Source organism: Delphinus delphis, chromosome 11 (assembly GCF_949987515.2).
Source record: "Delphinus delphis chromosome 11, mDelDel1.2, whole genome shotgun sequence".
In the NCBI taxonomy this organism is placed as follows: Eukaryota; Metazoa; Chordata; class Mammalia; order Artiodactyla; family Delphinidae; genus Delphinus; species Delphinus delphis.
In genome coordinates this window covers 84,476,879-84,494,598 of record NC_082693.1, presented here as the reverse complement: position 1 = coordinate 84,494,598, position 17,720 = coordinate 84,476,879, and the positions used below count along the sequence as shown (strand labels likewise).

Below are 17,720 nucleotides of genomic sequence, written 5' to 3'. Positions count from 1 at the left end.
TTTGTTTCACCCTGGCCTGCTGGCAGCTGTCCGTTATTTTGCTGTAGATGCAAGAAAGTAAATCAGAGGTGGACTGTCCCACGCAAACCACCTTCAGGCGCTCCAGCTGTTTGTAGCATGCTAGCGGCATCTTCTTCTTCTTTTTTTTTTTTTACCATCGCTGCAAATCCAAAATATTCAATGTGCAAGTTTTTCACATCCTGGACTGCTTTTCCAGACCTGGGTTTATGTCCGTCCCCCTACCCCCAAATAGTGTGATTTACTTACTATTTTCATCATATTTTAAGTGTGGAAATCATCTGTTAGCTAGGACTGTATAAATGCTAGCATTTAACGCTGGTATGTTTCTGAGCCACAGAAGATTTAATTGAGCTGTGATTCATGTTTTCAGAACCTGTCCTAGGAAGCTATTCTGAGGGCCCCAGTCCCCCCCCCAAAGAACTGGCAGTTGTATGAAATCTAAATGAGGCTTATTGTAAATATGGTAGTCATAACGGTCGGGTTGAAAATGCTTTTTAACTTTCAAAAAAATGTCTTCTTTTGTTCACTTTATGAGCAAGCGTAATACTTTGGCTAAGCCTGATATATAATTTATGACATAAGTTAAGAAGGGATAGTTAATAAAAGAGTAAGAAGAGAGAGAGGAAGAAAATATGATATCCAAACATCTGAATGTGCTGTGGAAAAAAGTCAGTCCTCTAGCTGTTTGGCCCGTGCAGCCAAATATCCAAAGTGACATTGGTTTGTTTTGTCTTTTCCTCTGAATGTTTTGGTGTTGCATTTGTGTACAGTATCCTTTGCGTGCTGCATAATGGAATTCCAGGCTTCCATCTAACTCAGTAGAGCAGTGCAGGGCAGTGGTGGGAACATGGGCTCTGGGGTCCGACTCACAGAGTCTGTGCGCTGCCACTTATAAGCTTTATAAACTTTGACTCTGGGTGACTCTATCTCTTCATCTGTAAAATGGGAATTAAGCGACATCATGTGTCTAAAGGACATAATGCAGGATCTGCAGAGTAGTGAGACCTCAGGGGAGGTCAGCTTCTCTGGTGGTGCTGATGATGACAACGGTGATGGTGAAGGTGACCACACACCCTGCACTGGGCCACAGCCCTGCTTTTGACACATTGTTCCCTCCCATAGTCCAGTCGTCCAGTGTTCCTCACATCTGTCCAAGTTGTCTCTCCCGGGTTCTGCTTCCTTCCTTCTTCTCTTCAAACACCTCTCCTTTTTTTCCACTCTGGCTCTCTTTAGTTCTCCTGCTTCTTCCCTTGCTGAGAGAAAGACATGCTCAGCAAGCCACAGCCCTCACCATTTTCATTCCTAGTTCCCAGGGGGCATGATTCTAAAGATTTCTTTTATTTCAGCGTCTGCCAAAGAATGTTCCAAAGAAGATAGTCCCGTGGGGAAAATACGTTCTGTGAGCCATATCCCCCTCTCAGCACTCTCAAGGCATGATGGCATTTTAAAGGTCCTGAGAAGTCCCGCAGAACAGGGGTCTCCAACCCTCGGGGCTCAGACTGGTACCGCTCCGCGGCTGTTACGAACCGGGCCGCACAGCAGGCGGTGAGCAGCGGGCGAGCTCAAGCAAAGCTTCATCTGCCGCCCCTCACCGCCCTCCATCGCTCGCATTACCGCCTGAACCGTTCCCCCCGCAGCCTTCCCCCCACCGTCTGTGGAAAAATTGTCTTCCACCAAACTGGTCCCTGGTGCCAAAAAGGTTGGGGACCGCTGCTGCAGATGAGAAATCTGCTTAAGTTTGTTTAAGTTTGTTTTTTAACACTGTGATTCCCAGTTGACACAGAGCCATTTTATCACATCATATAGATTAACATCGGCACTCTGCAATATCCTATTCTTTTTTAAAATTTATTTATGTTTTGGCCATGCCATGTGGCATGTGGGATCTTAGTTCCCCGACCAGGGATCAAACCCGCACACCCTGCAGTAGAAGCGGAGTCTTAACCACTGGACCGCCAGGGAAGTCCCTGCAATATCCTATCCTGACCACATGTGTTTTCACCCTGGTTCCTCTCATGGATATCCTACCTTCATACCTTTCCTGGCGAACACCCAAGGGGACATCTTGTTCTCCCTTCCCTGGTTAAGGACAGATAATTGATCACGTATGCCATATTGATATGTAGAAAGTCTGGCCTAAGGTGGGCAGCAGGGATCAGCAAACATTCCCTGCAAAGGGCCAGGTAGGTGGCTCTGCAGGCCAGATGGTCTCCATCGTGACGACTCAGTTATGCGGAAGTAGTGTGGAAATGGCCATGGAAAAAACATCAAACAGCACCATCAAAGAATAAGCCTGGCTATGTTCCCACAAAACTGTATTTTTAAAAAACGGTGATGGGCAGGATCTGGCTGTAGTTTGTCAGCACCTGGTCTAAAGCCATGTTGTGAAAGAATGCCTCAATCCATCACAGGAGAAAGCAGGATGGGTCATCCGCAAACTGAAGTCATCCCCACCCTGCTTATTTTGGTGAATCAGGAGTAAGCCTTTGATGTTCCAGCAAAAAGTAAAAAGGCCAGAGGTGTTTTGTTGGAGGCCAAATTCCTAAGTCCTGGTTTTGTCCTTCTTTCTCTTTTCTTCAAGTGAACCCATGCTCATGTCCTGTTCATAACTCTGTAGTCTGCCTGGTTTAAGTTGAAGAGCTCTATTAAATGTATTTTATGCCCATGTGAACTTCAGTCAAGTCTTAGAGAATACCGTGAAATCACAGAGCTTCTTGGCAGGTCTCTTAACCTCCCTGAACTTCAGTTTCCTCATCAGTAAACTGAGAAGAATAACCTTATAGGGTTGTTGTGAGAATCAAATTAATTAATATACATATAAAGGTCTTAGAACAATGCCTCGCTAATAGAAATTACTATGTGTCTCCTTATCATTGTAATAAATTATTTAATTTAACCTGCAAAACAATCCCATTTTACAGACTGGGTTTTGTAAGTTGCCGAAGATTACACAGTAAGAAATGAGGCAGAACCAGGATTCAAAGTCAGCTCTGTCTAATGACAAAACCCATATTTCCACTCAGGTACATGCCCTGCCAGATTTAAGTAGTTCAAAAATACATTTTAGGAGCCCCTCTTTTATATTCCTTTTTGATTCCCAGGTCCTTTCCTATTACCTCCTTACCTGAACCCATGGCAGACATGATTAATCAATCACAGTGCCCTTCCTTCCTTCCTTCCTTCCTTCTTTCCTTCTTTCTTTCACTGAGTCTTGTGATGGCTTTAGACTCCTCAATTTGTCAGTCCTGAAAGCTCCTACCAACTGATTATAGAGTTGGCATGTAAAATAAAACTTATGGGCGCTGATTTTTGGAATACTTTTCTGGAGTCCCTCCCACTTTTGCCTTTCTTCCAAGGCAGAGCTAATCCCTTTAGCCACTGCCAGGTCTTAAGACATTCTTTCCAGGTTTGACAACAGGCCCAAACTCTTCGACATTTGGTAAAACAACTCCCCATGCAAGATCTTCTGGGACCTGTTTTTAAACCTAATAGACATTTCTCTGGTCCAGATCAATTCCCTAAGCTCTCCTTTTTCTTCCTAGTCACAGGCCCTAGGACCTTTCCCCTTTGAAGCTCCAACCATCCAGGGCCTTACCTAGGGATTTCCTCTTTCCAACACTGTGAGATGACTCCCCAGCTGCATCTTTCTTGCTGTCCTGAAGACAGGCCTATGGGCCCTTAATGCTGAAAGCGCGACTCTTTGTTACTACAGGGAAACTACAACACAGAAGTCACTCAGCTTAGGAAAGCTTACAGAGGCTCAGGGGACATGGTTCTGGGGCTCCTTGTGATGGTAAGAGAAAGGCCAATAAGAAGACCCGAGCCCTCCGCTTTTATTTTAAAAAATTATTTATTTGTTTGTTTATTTATTTTTGGCTGTGTTGGGTCTTCGTTGCTGTGTGCAGGCTTTTTCTAGTTGCGGTGAGTGGGGGCTACTCTTCATTGCAGTGCGCGGGCTTCTCATGTCGTGGCTTCTCTTGTTGCGGAGCGTGGGCTCTAGATGCACGGGCTTCAGTAATTGTGGCATGTGGGCTCAGTAGTTGTGGCTCACAGGGTCTAGAGCACAGGATGAGTAGTTGTGGCGCATGGGCTGTTCCATGGCATGTGGGATCTTCCTGGACTAGGACTCGAACCCGTGTCCCTTGCATTGGCAGGCGGATTGTTAACCACTGAGCCACCAGGGAAGCCCCTGCTTTTATTCTTGTAGTGGGACCATCAACCTGGCTTTACCCTCCTTCTGGCTTCTTCCTGGGATTGAAGAACAGAACAACAAGAGCCCTTTCTTCCTCTCTCCTATTTCTCACTCATTCATTCCACACACATTTCTTGAGGCACACAGAGGTAGGTCGGCCACAGTCCCTGTCCTCTGTCATCTCATGGTCTAGTGGAGGAGACAGGCACACCCATGATATTAGAACACAGTGTTCTGAGTGCAGGGATAGGCATAGGAATGGAGATTAGGGGAGCACCCAGGCAGGGTAATCAGGTAAGGCTTCCTGAAGGAGGAGGAGGAGTCTTTAAAGCACAAGTAGCAATTTACTGGGGAAAGAGGAGGGGAAAGGGCATTCCAGGCAGAGGGGACTGAACGAACCAAAGTTCAGTGACAAGAAAAACATAGAGGGCTTCCCTGGTGGTGCAGTGGTTAAGAATCCACCTGCCAATGCAGGGGACACGGGTTCGAGCCCTGGTCCGGGAAGATCCCACATGCCACTGAGCAAGTAAGCCCATGCGCTACAACTACTGAGCCTGTGCCACAACTACTGAAGCCTGCACGCCCAGAGCCCATGCTCCGCAACGAGAAGCCACCGCAGTGAGAAGCCCGAGCACCACAACAAAGAGTAGCCCCCGCTCGCCACAACCAGGGAAAGCCCGCGCACAGCAACAAAGACCCAATGCAGCCAAAAATAAATAAATAAATAAATTTTTAAAAAGAGAAGCATAGACCTGGGTGTGAAGGACAGTGGAGGGCTGGAGACTGACTTTCAACCAGTTCAGCTTAGACGGAAGGCATGGCACAGAGGACCTAGGGGAATCTTAAGCTCCAATCTTAACCTTCTGGTACTGGATTTCCAGTGAAGGGCTTTAGGGAGGAAAGGAACACTGAGAGTAGCGGGGTTTTCTTGTTTGTTTGTTTTTGTTTTTTTGATTGAAGTGTAATTGCTTTACAATGTTATGTTAGTTTCTGGTATACAGCAAAGTGATTCAGTTATATATATGAGCGTGTGTGTGTGTGTGCTTGTATACACTTTTTATACACTGTATATATTCACTTTTTCAGATTCTTTTCCATTATGGCTTATTACAAGATATTGAATATAGTTCCCTGTGCTATACAGTAGGTCCTTGTTGTTTATTTTACATTATAGTAGTATGTATGTGTTAATCCCAAACTCCTAATTTATCCCTCTCCCCCCAATCCCTTTCCCCTTTGGTAACCATAAGTTTATTTTCTATGTCTGTGAGTCTGTTTCTGTTTTGTAAATAAGCTCATTTGTATCATAGTTTAGATTCCACATATAAGTGGTATCATATGCTATTTGTCTTTCTCTTTCTGACTTCACTTAGTATGATAATCTCTAGGTCCATCCATGTTGCTGCAAATGGCATTATTTTGTTCTTTTTTATGGCTGAGTAGTATTCCATTGTGTGTGTGTGTGTGTGTGTGTGTGTGTGTGTGTGTGTGTGTATATACCACATCTTCTTTATCCATTCGTCTATCAATGGACATTTAGGTTGCTTCCATGTCTTAGCTATTGTAGGTAGTGCTGCTATGAACATTGGGCGTGCATGTATCTTTTCCAATTAGTTTTCTCTGGATATATGCCCAGGATTGGGACTGCTGGATCATATAGTAACTCTTCAGTCAGTAGGATTCTACAAGACAACTGGCTTGTCTTCTTCCAAAAAAAGTTCATGAAAAATAAAAAGGCAGTGTGGTGAGGTGGGATTGATCAAGAGTAAAAGAAGCTAAAGATATGACAACCAAACTATAAAAAACAATATTGGAATAATGGGGACATTTTGAATATGGACTGCTTATCCAGTGATGTTAAATTAATGTTATTTTTCTTAGGTGTGATAATGGCATTGTGATTATATAGGAGGATGTCCTTGTTCTTAAGAGATGCACACGGAAGTATTTAGGGCTGCAGAGTCATGTGTATACATATGTATACATACATATATATATATACAGAGGGAGGGAAGAAGAGAGAGAGAGAAAGAGAGAAAGGAAATATGGCAACGTGTTAGCAATTGGTGAATCTGGTGTAGGGTATATGAAAATTCATTCTTTCAACTTTTTGGTAGACTTTAAATGTTTCAAGTGATAAAAAGAAAAGGAAAAATTGAACAAAAAAATAAGGGTACTCGGGACTTCCTGGCAGTCCAGTGGTTAAGACTGCGCGTTTCCACTGCAGGGGGCACGGGTTCCATCTTTGGTCAGGGAACTAAGATCCGCCATGCGGCGTGGCCAAAAAAAAAAGGTACTCAACCTGCATGTATATTTCAAATTAATTTACTGTAATTATTAAACAACAAAAATAGTCACTGTGACAGCTGTACCAGTGATGGATTGGGAAAGGGGAGGGAGCAGAAATCCTACAGGCAGGAAGTCCAGGAGGGAAGTTACTGCAGAGTTAATCAGTGAGATGAGGCAGGGTAGAAAGGAGATGGATAAAGAAACACTTAGGAGGTGAAACTGTAGGAATCAGGCGTTGGTTGGATGAGGGATTGGGAGGGAGCGGTGGAAGAGGATGCTCAGAGAACACTGAGGAGGAGCTTCTGTGGGGCAGGTGCTGATTTCAGTTGTGAACAGATGAGGTTTGAGGTGCTGCGCAGCTTCCTGGAGGAGAGGGTCATGTGTTCTATAAATCTTTTATATTATAAAAATATTTATATTATAAAAATATTTATAAGTCTGTAAATTTTTTTTTTTTTTTTTTTTGCGGTACTTGGGCCTCTCACTGTTGTGGCCTCTCCCGTTGCGGAGCACAGGCTCCGGACGCGCAGGCTCAGTGGCCGTGGCTCACGGGCCCAGCCGCTCCACGGCATGTGGGATCCTCCCAGACCGGGGCACAAACCCGTGTCCACTGCATCGGCAGGTAGACTCTCAACCACTGCGCCACCAGGGAAGCCCTACAAATGTTTTTGAGGGTTCGTATCTCCAGGCACTCATGCTGGGCATATGGCAATGAACAAAACAGACAAAATGCCCTGCCTTCAAGGAGCTTATAGCCTATCACCGGGAGGGCAGACGATAAACCAGTGATGAAATGGGCAGTATGTTGGACGGTGGTCATTGCTGAGGAGAAGTGACATATGTGTTGCTGAGGTTAGGGGGTTTTGACTGAGTCTGGGGGACGTGAAGGAGCCAGCCACGTGGATATCTGGCAGGAGTGTTCCAGGTGAAGGGAATAGCATTCCCGGTGGAGGGAACGAGTGTAAAAGGCTCTGAGGCAGGAGAATGCCTGGCAAGGAGGCCAGTGTGATCAGGTGAGATCTTGTAGGACACTGTACAGACTTTGGCTTTTACTCTGAGAGAAATAGCGAGGGCTTGGAGAAGTTTAAACAGAAAACAACACAACCAACTAAAAGAAGACACAGGCAGAATCATCCAGTCAATGGATGGTAGTGATAAGGCCAGGGAGAAGGCGGTACCAGTGGTGAAGATCTTGGATATATTTTGAAGGTGGAACTGACAGGATTTGTGGCCAGTCCATCTGTGGGGAATGAGAAACAGAGAAGGGTCAAGGATCACACCAAGTTCATTTTCGCTGGAGCAATTAGAAGAATGGAGTTGCCGTTGTGCACCTGGGGGAGATGATGGGAGATGTGTGTTTTGGGCAAACGTCAGGAGTTCGAATTTGGACATGAGGATGCCTTCAAGTGGAGCCACCCAGTGGACACTTGGCTTTAGGAGTCTGGAGTCCACGTGAGAGATCTGGGCTGGAGACAGTAATTAGGGAGTTGTAGGCATATAAATGGTATTTCAAGCCAGGAGAGTCCACCATTTAAAGGTTCCAGAGATGGGGGAACAGCCAAAGAGGCTGAGGATGAGCGGTCCCCAAAGGTGGTGGGAAAGCAGGCGAGTGTGGGGTCCCGCAGGCTACGTACAGGACGTGTGTAGAGGAGGAGAGTGCGGGCAGGTGGCCTGCACCTCCCGTGCACCTGGGCCTCGCCCGCATAGTAATGAGTCCTGTGCTGCACTTGCTCGCAGGCAGGAACCATGGTAACCCAGAATATGCTCTCTCACGCTCTGCCCCAGACACTCGTTTCCCTTGGCCCCAGATTTCTGCTTCTTATTCTATGTCTTCTTAAGATGTCTTGCAGCTGTTTCCTCCAGCTCTCATCCCGGACTTCCCCCCATCACTCTTCTACCCCTTTACAGCTCTGATCCCTCTGCCAAATCCATACCATCAGCTCCTCTCTAGAAGCTGCAAACATCTCTTGCGCACCTACTTAATCTATTAGAATGCTTTTGACTGCAAGCACCGGAAATACCCGTTTATAGCAGCTTAAACAGAACGTGCCACCATCAGAGACGAGGTCGCGTTGTGAAGAGGGAGAGAAGTGTGCCCATCAGGCATACGGAATCTTTATACAATTTCATATGCTTTTTAAAAAGTAAATGAAACAGGGAATTCCCTGGCAGTCCAGTGGTTAGGATTCCATGCTTCCACTGCAAGGGGCCGGGGTTCTATCCCTGGTCAGGGAACTAAGATCCTGCAAGCCGTGAGGCACGACCAAAAAAAAAAACCAAAATAAAAAGTAAATGAAACAGGCTTTCTCTTGGAGGTACATGCTTCTCAGGGCCTCCTTTCTGCCTTGTATTCTAAAAGCACCTTAGAAGGTTTCCTACAAGAATCTGCTTCAGGAATTTCCCTCCTTGGCTCACTACTGCTCTGCCTTGCAATTAGATGTGCATATCAGTTTCCTGAATCCTCTTATTTTATCTTTTTTTAAAAATTTTAATTTATTTATTTTTGACTGCGTTGGGTCTTTGATGCTGCGCCCGGGCTTTCTCTAGTTGCGGTGAGCGGGGCTACTCTTCACTGTGGTGCATGGGCTTTTCACTGCGGTGGCATCTCCTGTTGCGGAGCACGGGCTCCAGGTGCACGGTCATCAGTAGTTGTGGCTCGTGGGCTCTAGAGTGCAGGCTCAGTAGTTGTGGCACACGGGCTTAGTTGCTCCGCGGCGTGTGGGATCTTCCTGGACCAGGGCTTGAATATGTGTCCCCTGCATTGGCAGGTGGATTCTCAACCACTGCGCCACCAGGGAAGCCCCTCTTATTTTATCTTAAAGAGATTTTAGAGTTGCAACGTGCTGGACAGGGGAAAGATGAGCCCCCTTGCCAGATGAGTCAGGACTTACTCTTTGGCATGAGCTCAGTAGTTAGAGTAGCGGAGCACTCAAGGGAGAGCAGACCAACCTCGCCTGGGAGCTGTGAAATTTCATGAATACACAGTGACATCTGTTACCTGGAGCCCACCTCACCTGCCTCTGGGGTAGCCAGAATAGCCTTTCATGAGTTTCAGAACCTTGTGGTTAAAGAGCATCAGATTTGAAGTCAGAGAGCCCTAATTTCAAATCCCTGTTCTACTATTTACCAGCTGTGTGATTTTGAGCAAGTTACTGACCCTCTCTGAGCCACAATTTCCTCATTTGAAAAATGGAATTAGTAATATATCCATCCCGTTCTGGCCACAGGGAATGTATTTGTAAGGATTCGTTTGCAAGAAATTGAACCTCATTTCAAAGAAGTTTAAGGAAAAGAGGGGAATTGATTGGCTTGGCTGACTGGGATATACAGGGAGGAGCTGGCCTCAGGGATTTGGAGCCCAGAGCCTTCTGGTCTCCCCCTCATTCTCTCCTGTGGTACCAGATGGTCTCTGGAAGGGAACAGACATGTGGCCAAAGACCATTCTAGGCTGACATTACCTCAAAAAGTTAGCCGAATGTATATCATCCAGAATAGTAAATGGATAAAAGGTACCTGAAACCAATCTCAGAAGAATCATAAAGAGCATGCTTTTTGACTCAATTCTTTCCCAAGTGCAATAGGGGAAAAGGAGAAGGGCCGTTGCAAATGCACTCAGAGCTCCTGGGCGTACAGTCTATATCCTGGGAAAATGAAAGGGACATTGTAGCCAGTTGTTTACAGTGAGTTAAAGGCTTGAATGAAATCCCTGTTGAAGAGTTTCCCTAGATCACTGCCAACAAATTCTCACAACACTTTGGTTCATAAAGAAACCCTGGTGTACTATGCTATCCTGCCGTCTCTGTCATGTTGCTGATTTCTAAAGGTTACTATTCCTGGTTGCTGACGGCTGCATCCAGTCAAACGTCAAGTTCAGAAGTTCTTTTGAAGGACCATAATTAAGAAGGATCAATTTAATTTTAAAATAAATTTTGAGTTTTCAAGACAAATTATTTATGGTAAATTAGCTTGTTTGTTTGTTTGTTTTTTAAGATAAAGGAAGTCAGTTTCCAACTCCTGGAAAATGCCACAAAGAAGTGAATGAATATGTGACAAAATTTAATTTTAGATTTCGAAACTAAGATGAATTTTTTTTTTCCTCCAGCAAAAATGGGTTTATTCACAATTAGCAGAGAATTTGAAGTCTGCAGCTACGGTGAGCCACGTGCAAGTTCCCTCATGGCAAGAGGAGAACACTTTTTTAGAGGGGAAAAAGGAAGCTGGGAGGGCTACAAAAACAGGGTCTGTGGCTTCTCTTTTTTTTTTTTTAATTTTATTTTATTTATGTTTTTATACTGCAGGTTCTTATTAGTCATCCATTTTATACATATTAGTGTATATATGTCAATCCCAATCTCCCAATTCATCCCACCCCCCCACACCCACCCCCAGCCCCCTTTCCCCCCTTGGTGTCCATACGTTTGTTCTCTACATCTGTGTCTCTGTTTCTGCCCTGCAGACTGGTTCATCTGTACCATTTTTCTAGGTTCCACATATATGCGTTAATGTATGATATTTGTTTTCTCTTTCCGACTTACTTCACTCTGTATGACAGTTTCTACATCCATCCACGTCTCTACAAATGACCCAATTTCGTTCCTTTTTATGGCTGAGTAATATACCATTGTGTGTATATATATATATATATATATATATATATATATATATATATATACCACATCTTTTTTATCCATTCATCTGTTGATGGGCATTTAGGTTGCTTCCACGTCCTGGCTATTGTGCTGCAATGAACATTGGGGTGCATGTGACTTTTTGAATTATGGTTTTCTCTGGATATATGCCCAGTAGTGGGATTGCTGGGTCATATGGTAATTCTATTTTTAGTTTTTTAAGGAACCTCCATACTGTTCTCCATAGTGGCTGTATCAATTTACATTCCCACCAACAGTGCAAGAGAGTTCCCTTTTCTCCACACCCTCTCCAGGATTTGTTGTTTCCAGATTTGCTGATGATGCCTATTCTAACCAGTGTGAGTTGCTACCTCATTGTAATTTTGATTTGCATTTCTCTAATAATTATATTGAGCAGCTTTTCATCTGCTTCTTGGCCATCTGTATGTCTTTTTTGGAGAAATGTCTATTTAGGTCTTCTGCCCATTTTTGGATTGGGTTGTTTTTTTAATATTGAGCTGCATGAGCTGTTTATATATTTTGGAGATTAATCATTTGTCTGTTGATTCGTTAGCAAATATTTTTTCCCATTCTGAGGGTTGTCTTTTTGTCTTGTTTGTAGTTTCCTTTGCTTTGCAAAAGCTTTTAAGTTTCATTAGGTCCCATTTGTTTATTTTTGTTTTTATTTCCATTACTCTACGAGGTGGATCAAAAAAGATCTTGCTGTGATTTATGTCACAGAGTGTTCTTCCTATGTTTTTCTCTAAGAGTTTTATAGTGTCCAGTCTTACATTTAGGTCTCTAATCCATTTTGAGTTTCTTTTTGTGTATGGCATTAAGGAGTGTTCTAATTTAATTCTTTTACATGTAGCTGTCCAGTTTTCCCAGCACCACTTATTGAAGAGGCTGTCTTTTCTCCATTGTATATCCTTGCCTCCTTTGTCATAGATTAGTTGACCATAGGTGCGTGGGTTTATCTCTGGGCTTTCTATCTGGTTCCATTGATCTATATTTCTGTTTTTGTGCCATACCATACTGTCTTGATTACTGTAGCTTTGTAGTATAGTCTGAAGTCCAGGAGCCTGATTTCTCTAGCTCCTTTTTTCTTTCTCAAGACTGCTTAGGCTCTTCGGGGTATTTTGTGTTTCCATACAAATTGTGAAACTTTTTGTTCTAGTTCTGTGAAAAATGTCATTGGTAGTTTGATAGGGATTGCATTGAATCTGTAGATTGCTTTGGGTAGTATAGTTATTTTCAGAATGTTGATTCTTCCAATCCGAGAACATGGTGTATCTCTCCATCTGTTTATATCATCTTTAATTTCTTTCATCAGTGTCTTATAGTTTTCTGCATACAGGTGTTTTGTCTCCCTTGGTAGGTTTATTCCTAGGTATTTTATTCTTTTTGTTGCAGTGGTAAATGGGAGTGTTTCCTTAATTTCTCTTTCAGATTTTTCATCATTAGTGTATAGAAATGCAAGAGATTTCTGTGCATTACTTTTGTATCCTGAAACTTTACCAAATTTATTGATTAGCTCTAGTAGTTTTCTGGTGGCATCTTTAGGATTCTCTATGTCTACTACCATGTCATCTGCAAAGAGTGACGATTTTACTTCTTCTTTTCCTTTTTGGATTCCTTTTATTTTTTTTCTTCTCTGACTGCCATGGCCAGGACTTCCACAACTATGTTGAATAATAGTGGCGAGAGTGGACATCCTTGTCTTGTTCCTGATCTTTGAGGAAATGCTTTCAGTTTTTCACCATTGAGAATGATGTTTGCTGTGAGCTTGTCCTATATGGCCTTTATTATGTTGAGGTAGGTTCCCTCTATGCCCACTTTCTGGAGAGTTTTTATCATAAATGGATGTTGAATTTTGTCAGAAGCTTTTTCTGCATCTGTTGAGATGAGCGTATGGTTTTTCTTCTTCACTTTGTTAATATGGCAATGACTGATTTGCGCGTATTGAAGAATCCTTGCATTGCTGGGATAAATCCCACTTGATCATGGTGTATGGACCTTTTAATGCGTCGTTCGATTCTGTTTGCTAGTATTTTGTTAAGGATTTTTGCATCTATTTTCATCAGTGATATTGGTCTGTAATTTTCTTTTTTTGTAGTACCCTTGTCTGGTTTGGTATCAGGGTGATGGTGGCCTCATAGATTGAGTTTGGGAGTTTTCCTTCCTCTGCAATTTCTTGGAAGAGTTTGAGAAGGATGGGTGTTAGCTCTTCTCTAAATGTTTGATAGAATTCACCTGTGAAGCCCTCTGGTCCTGGACTTCTGTTTGTTGGAAGATTTTTCACAGTTTCCATTTCATTACTTGTGATTGGTCTGTTCATATTTTCTATTTCTTCCTGGTTCATTCTTGGAAGGTTATACCTTTCTAAGAATTTGTCCATTTCTTCCAGGTTGTCCATTTTATTGGCATAGAGTTGCTCGTAGTAGTGTCTTAGAATGCTTTGTATTTCTGTAGTGTCTGTTGTAACTTCTCCTTTTTCATTTCTAATTTTACAGATTTGAGTCCTCTCCCTCTTTTTCTTGATGAGTCTGGCTAATGGTTTATCAATTTTGTTTATCTTCTCAAAGAACCAGCTTTTAATTTTATTGATCTTTGCTATTGTTTTCTTTGTTTCTATTTCATTTATTTCTGCTGTGATCTTTATGATTTCTTTCCTTCTACTAACTTTGGCTTTTGTTTGTTCTTCTTTCTCTAGTTCCTTTAGGTGTAAGGTTACATTGTTTATTTGAGATTTTTCTTTTTTTTGAGGTAGGCTTGTATTACTATAAACTTCCCTCTTAGAACTGCTTTTGCTGCATTCCACAGGTTTTTGGATCTTTATGTTTTTGTTGTAATTTGTCTCTAGGTATTTTTTGATTTCCTCAGGGATGTCTTGATTATTTAGTAACGTATTATTTAGCCTCCATGTGTTTGTGTTTTTTGTTTTTTCCCCCTGTAATTGATTTCTAATCTCATAGTGTTGCAGTCAGAAAAGATGATTGATATGATTTCAATTTTCTTAAATTTACTGAGGCTTGATTTGTGACCCAAGATGTGATCTAGCCTGGAGAATGTTCCATGTGCACTTGAGAAGAAAGTGTAATCTGCTGTTTTTGGATGGAATGTCCTATAAATATCAATTAAATCTATCTGGTCTCTTGTGTCATTTAAAGCTTCTGTTTCCTTATTAATTTTCTGTCTGGATGATCTGTCCATTGGTGTAAGTGAGGTGTTAAAGTCTCCCACTATTATTGTGTTACTGTTGATTTTCTCATTTATAACTTTTAGCAGTTGCCTTATGTATTGAGGTGCTCCTATGTTGGTTGCATATATATTTATAATTGTTATATCTTCTTCTTGGATTGATCCCTTGATCATTATGTAGTGTCCTTCCTTGTCACTTGTAACATTCTTTAAAGTCTGTCTTATCTGATATGAGTATTGCTACTCCAGCTTTCTTTTGATTTCCATCTGCATGGAATATCTTTTTCCATCCCCTCACTTTCAGTCTGGATGTGTCCCTAGGTCTGAAGTGGGTCTCTTGTAGACAGCATATATATGGGTATTGTTTTTGTATGCATTCAGACAGCGTGTGTCTTTTGGTTGGAGCATTTAATCCATTCACGTTTAAGGTAATTATTGATATGTATGTTCCTATTACCATTTTCTTAATTGTTATGGGTTTGCTTTTGTAGGTCCTTTTCTTCTCTTGTGCTTCCCACTTAGAGAAGTTCCTTTAGCATTTGTTGTAGAGCTGGTTTGGTGGTGCTGAATTCTCATCTTTTTCTTGTCTGTAAAGCTTTTGATTTCTCCATCCAATCTAAATGAGATCCTTGCTGGGTAGAGTAATCTTGGTTGTAGGTTTTTCCCTTTCATCACTTTAAGTATATCATGCCACTCCCTTCTGGCTTGTAGAATTTCTGCCGAGAAATCAGCTGTTAACCTTATGGGAGTTCCCTTGTATGTTATTTGTTGTTTTTCCCTTGTTGCTTTCAGTAATTTTTCTTTGTCTTTAGTTTTTGTCAATTTGATTACTATGTGTCTTGGCGTGTTTCTCCTTGGGTTTACCCTGCCTGGGACTCTCTGTGCTTCCTGGACTTGGGTGACTATTTCCTTTCCAATGTTAGGGAAGTTTTCTACTATAATCTCTTCAGATATTTTCTCCGGTCCTTTCTCTCTTTGTTCTCCTTCTGGAACCCCTATAATGCGAATGTTGTTGCGTTTAATGTTGTCCCAGAGGTCTCTTCGGCTGTCTTCATTTCTTTTCATTCTTTTTTCTTTATTCTGTTCCGTGGCAGTGAATTCCACCATTCTGTCTTCCAGGTCACTTATCCGTTCTTCTGCCTCAGTTATTCTGCTATTGATTCCTTCTAGTATATTTTCCATTTCAGTTACTGTGTTGTTCATCTCTGTTTGTTTGTTCTTTAATTCTTCTAGATCTTGACTAAACATTTCTTGCATCTTCTCGAACTTTGCCTCCATTCTTTTTCCGAGGTCCTGGATCATCTTCACTATCATTATTCTGAATTCTTTTTCTGGAAGGTTGCCTATCTCCACTTCATTTAGTTGCTTTTCTGGTTTTTTTTTTTTTTTTTTGCAGTACGCGGGCCTCTCACTGCTGTGGCCTTTCCCATTGTGGAGCACAGCCTCTGGACGCGCAGGCCCAGCGGCCATGGCTCACGGGCCCAGCCGCTCCGCGGCACATGGGATCCTCCCGGACCGGGGCACGAACCCGTGTCCCCTGCATCGCAGGCGGACTCCCAACCACTGCACCACCAGGGAAGCCCTTTTCTGGGATTTTATCTTGTTCCTTCATCTGGTACATAGCCCTCTGCCTTTTCATCTTGTCTATCTTTCTGTGAATGTGGTTTTTGTTCCACAGGCTGCAGGATTGTAGTTATTCTTGCTTCTGCTGTCTCTCCTCTGGTGAATGAGGCTATCTAAGAGGCTTGTGCAAGCGTCCTGATGGGAGGGATTGGTGGTGGGTAGAGCTGAGTGTTGCTCTGGTGAGCAGATCTCTGTAAAACTTTAATCTGCTTGTCTGCTGATGGGTAGGGCTGAGTTCCCTCCCTGTTGGTTGTTTGGCCTGAGGCGACCCAACACTGGAGCCTACCCGGGCTCTTTGGTGGGGCTAATGGTGGACTCTGGGAGGGCTCACGCCAAGGAGTACTTCCCAGAACTTCTGCTGCCAGTGTCCTTGTCCTCACGGTGAGGCGCAGCCACCCCCACCTCTGCAGGAGACCCTCCAACACTAGCAGGTAGGTCTGGTTCAGTCTCCTATGGGCTCACTGCTCCTTCTCCTGGGTCCTACTTTGTGTGTGCCCTCCAAGAGTGGAGTCTCTGTTTCCCCCAGTCCTGTAGTAGTCCTGCAGTCAAATCCCACTACCTTCAAAGTCTGATTCTCTAGGAATTCCTCCTCCTGTTGCCGGACCCCCAGGTTGGGAAGCCTAACGTGGGGCTCAGAACCTTCACTCCAGTGGGTGCACTTCTGTGGTGTAAGTGTTCTCCAGTTTGTGAGTCACCCACCCAGCAGTTATGGGATTTGATTTTATTGTGATTGCGCCCCTCCTGCCATCTCATTGTGGCTTCTCCTTTGTCTTTGGATGTGGGGTATCTTTTTTTTTTTTTTTAATTTATTTTTGTCTGTGTTGTGTCTTCGTTTCTGTGCGAGGGCTTTCTCTAGTTGTGGCAAGCGGGGGCCACTCTTCATCGCGGTATGCGGGCCTCTCACTATTGCAGCCTCTGTTGTTGCAGAGCACAGGCTCCAGACGCGCAGGCTCAGTAGTTGTGGCTCTCGGGCCTAGTTACTCCCCAGCATGTGGGATCTTCCCAGACCAGGGCTCGAACCCATGTCCCCTGCATTAGCAGGCAGATTCTCAACCACTGCGCCACCAGGGAAGGCCCTTGATGTGGGGTATCTTTTTTGGTGAGTTCCAGTGTCTTCCTGTCGATGATTGTTCAGCAGTGAGTTGTGATGCAGGTGCTCTCGCGAGAGGTAGTGAGTACACGTCCTTCTACTCCGCCATCTTGAACCAATCTCCTAAGATGAATTTTATAATCTAAAATTCTTTTCTAATGGTTAAGCTTCATTTTTTTTCATCAAACTTTCCTTGCTATCCTCTGCTTCTCTGAATGCCCACTGCTTCTTCTAATGAATATATAAGGTATTATGATAAGCATATAGATAAATTGTGAACTGGGGCATCCAGGAAGCAGAGTTATAACAGGCATATTTTGAGAACAGAGAGTCTGTTAGCTCTCTTGGATTTTCAGAGCACGAATAAAATACTCCAGAATATTGTGAAAAGATAGGATTTGGATTTGGAGAAATGTTTGGTTGAAATTTTTCATGATGTATCAGCCCTTTTCTTGTCTCCTTAGGCCCGGTGCTATTTTGAGAACGTTGAATCTGTATTTGATGATATAACTTACTTTTTAGCCACTGATTGCTATCCAAATCTAGAAAGTGTAGGAAAGAATCAGAAACCTTCTTTGGGACACGCATCATCCTCTAGATTCAAAGTCCTTGATAAATCTCAAGCCTCCCTTTGAACACTGTAAAATTAGAATGAAATATTAAAAAAAAATCAGTT

General features: G+C 43.1%; 1 protein-coding gene across 3 annotated transcripts in view; it reads left to right on the top strand.

The window, feature by feature from the left end:
- GLT8D2 (glycosyltransferase 8 domain containing 2) overlaps positions 1-17,720 on the top strand; it is a 60,257-nt gene that overhangs the window by 11,141 nt on the left and 31,396 nt on the right. For 2 of the 3 annotated variants that reach the window (XM_060025507.1, XM_060025509.1), the window contains exon 1: positions 10,605-10,655. The exons of the other annotated variant lie outside the window; for it this stretch is intronic. The gene's annotated coding sequence lies outside the window, so the exon portion shown is untranslated. Of the gene's footprint in view, positions 1-10,604; positions 10,656-17,720 lie in introns of those variants that run through there. 3 annotated transcript variants of the gene reach the window in all.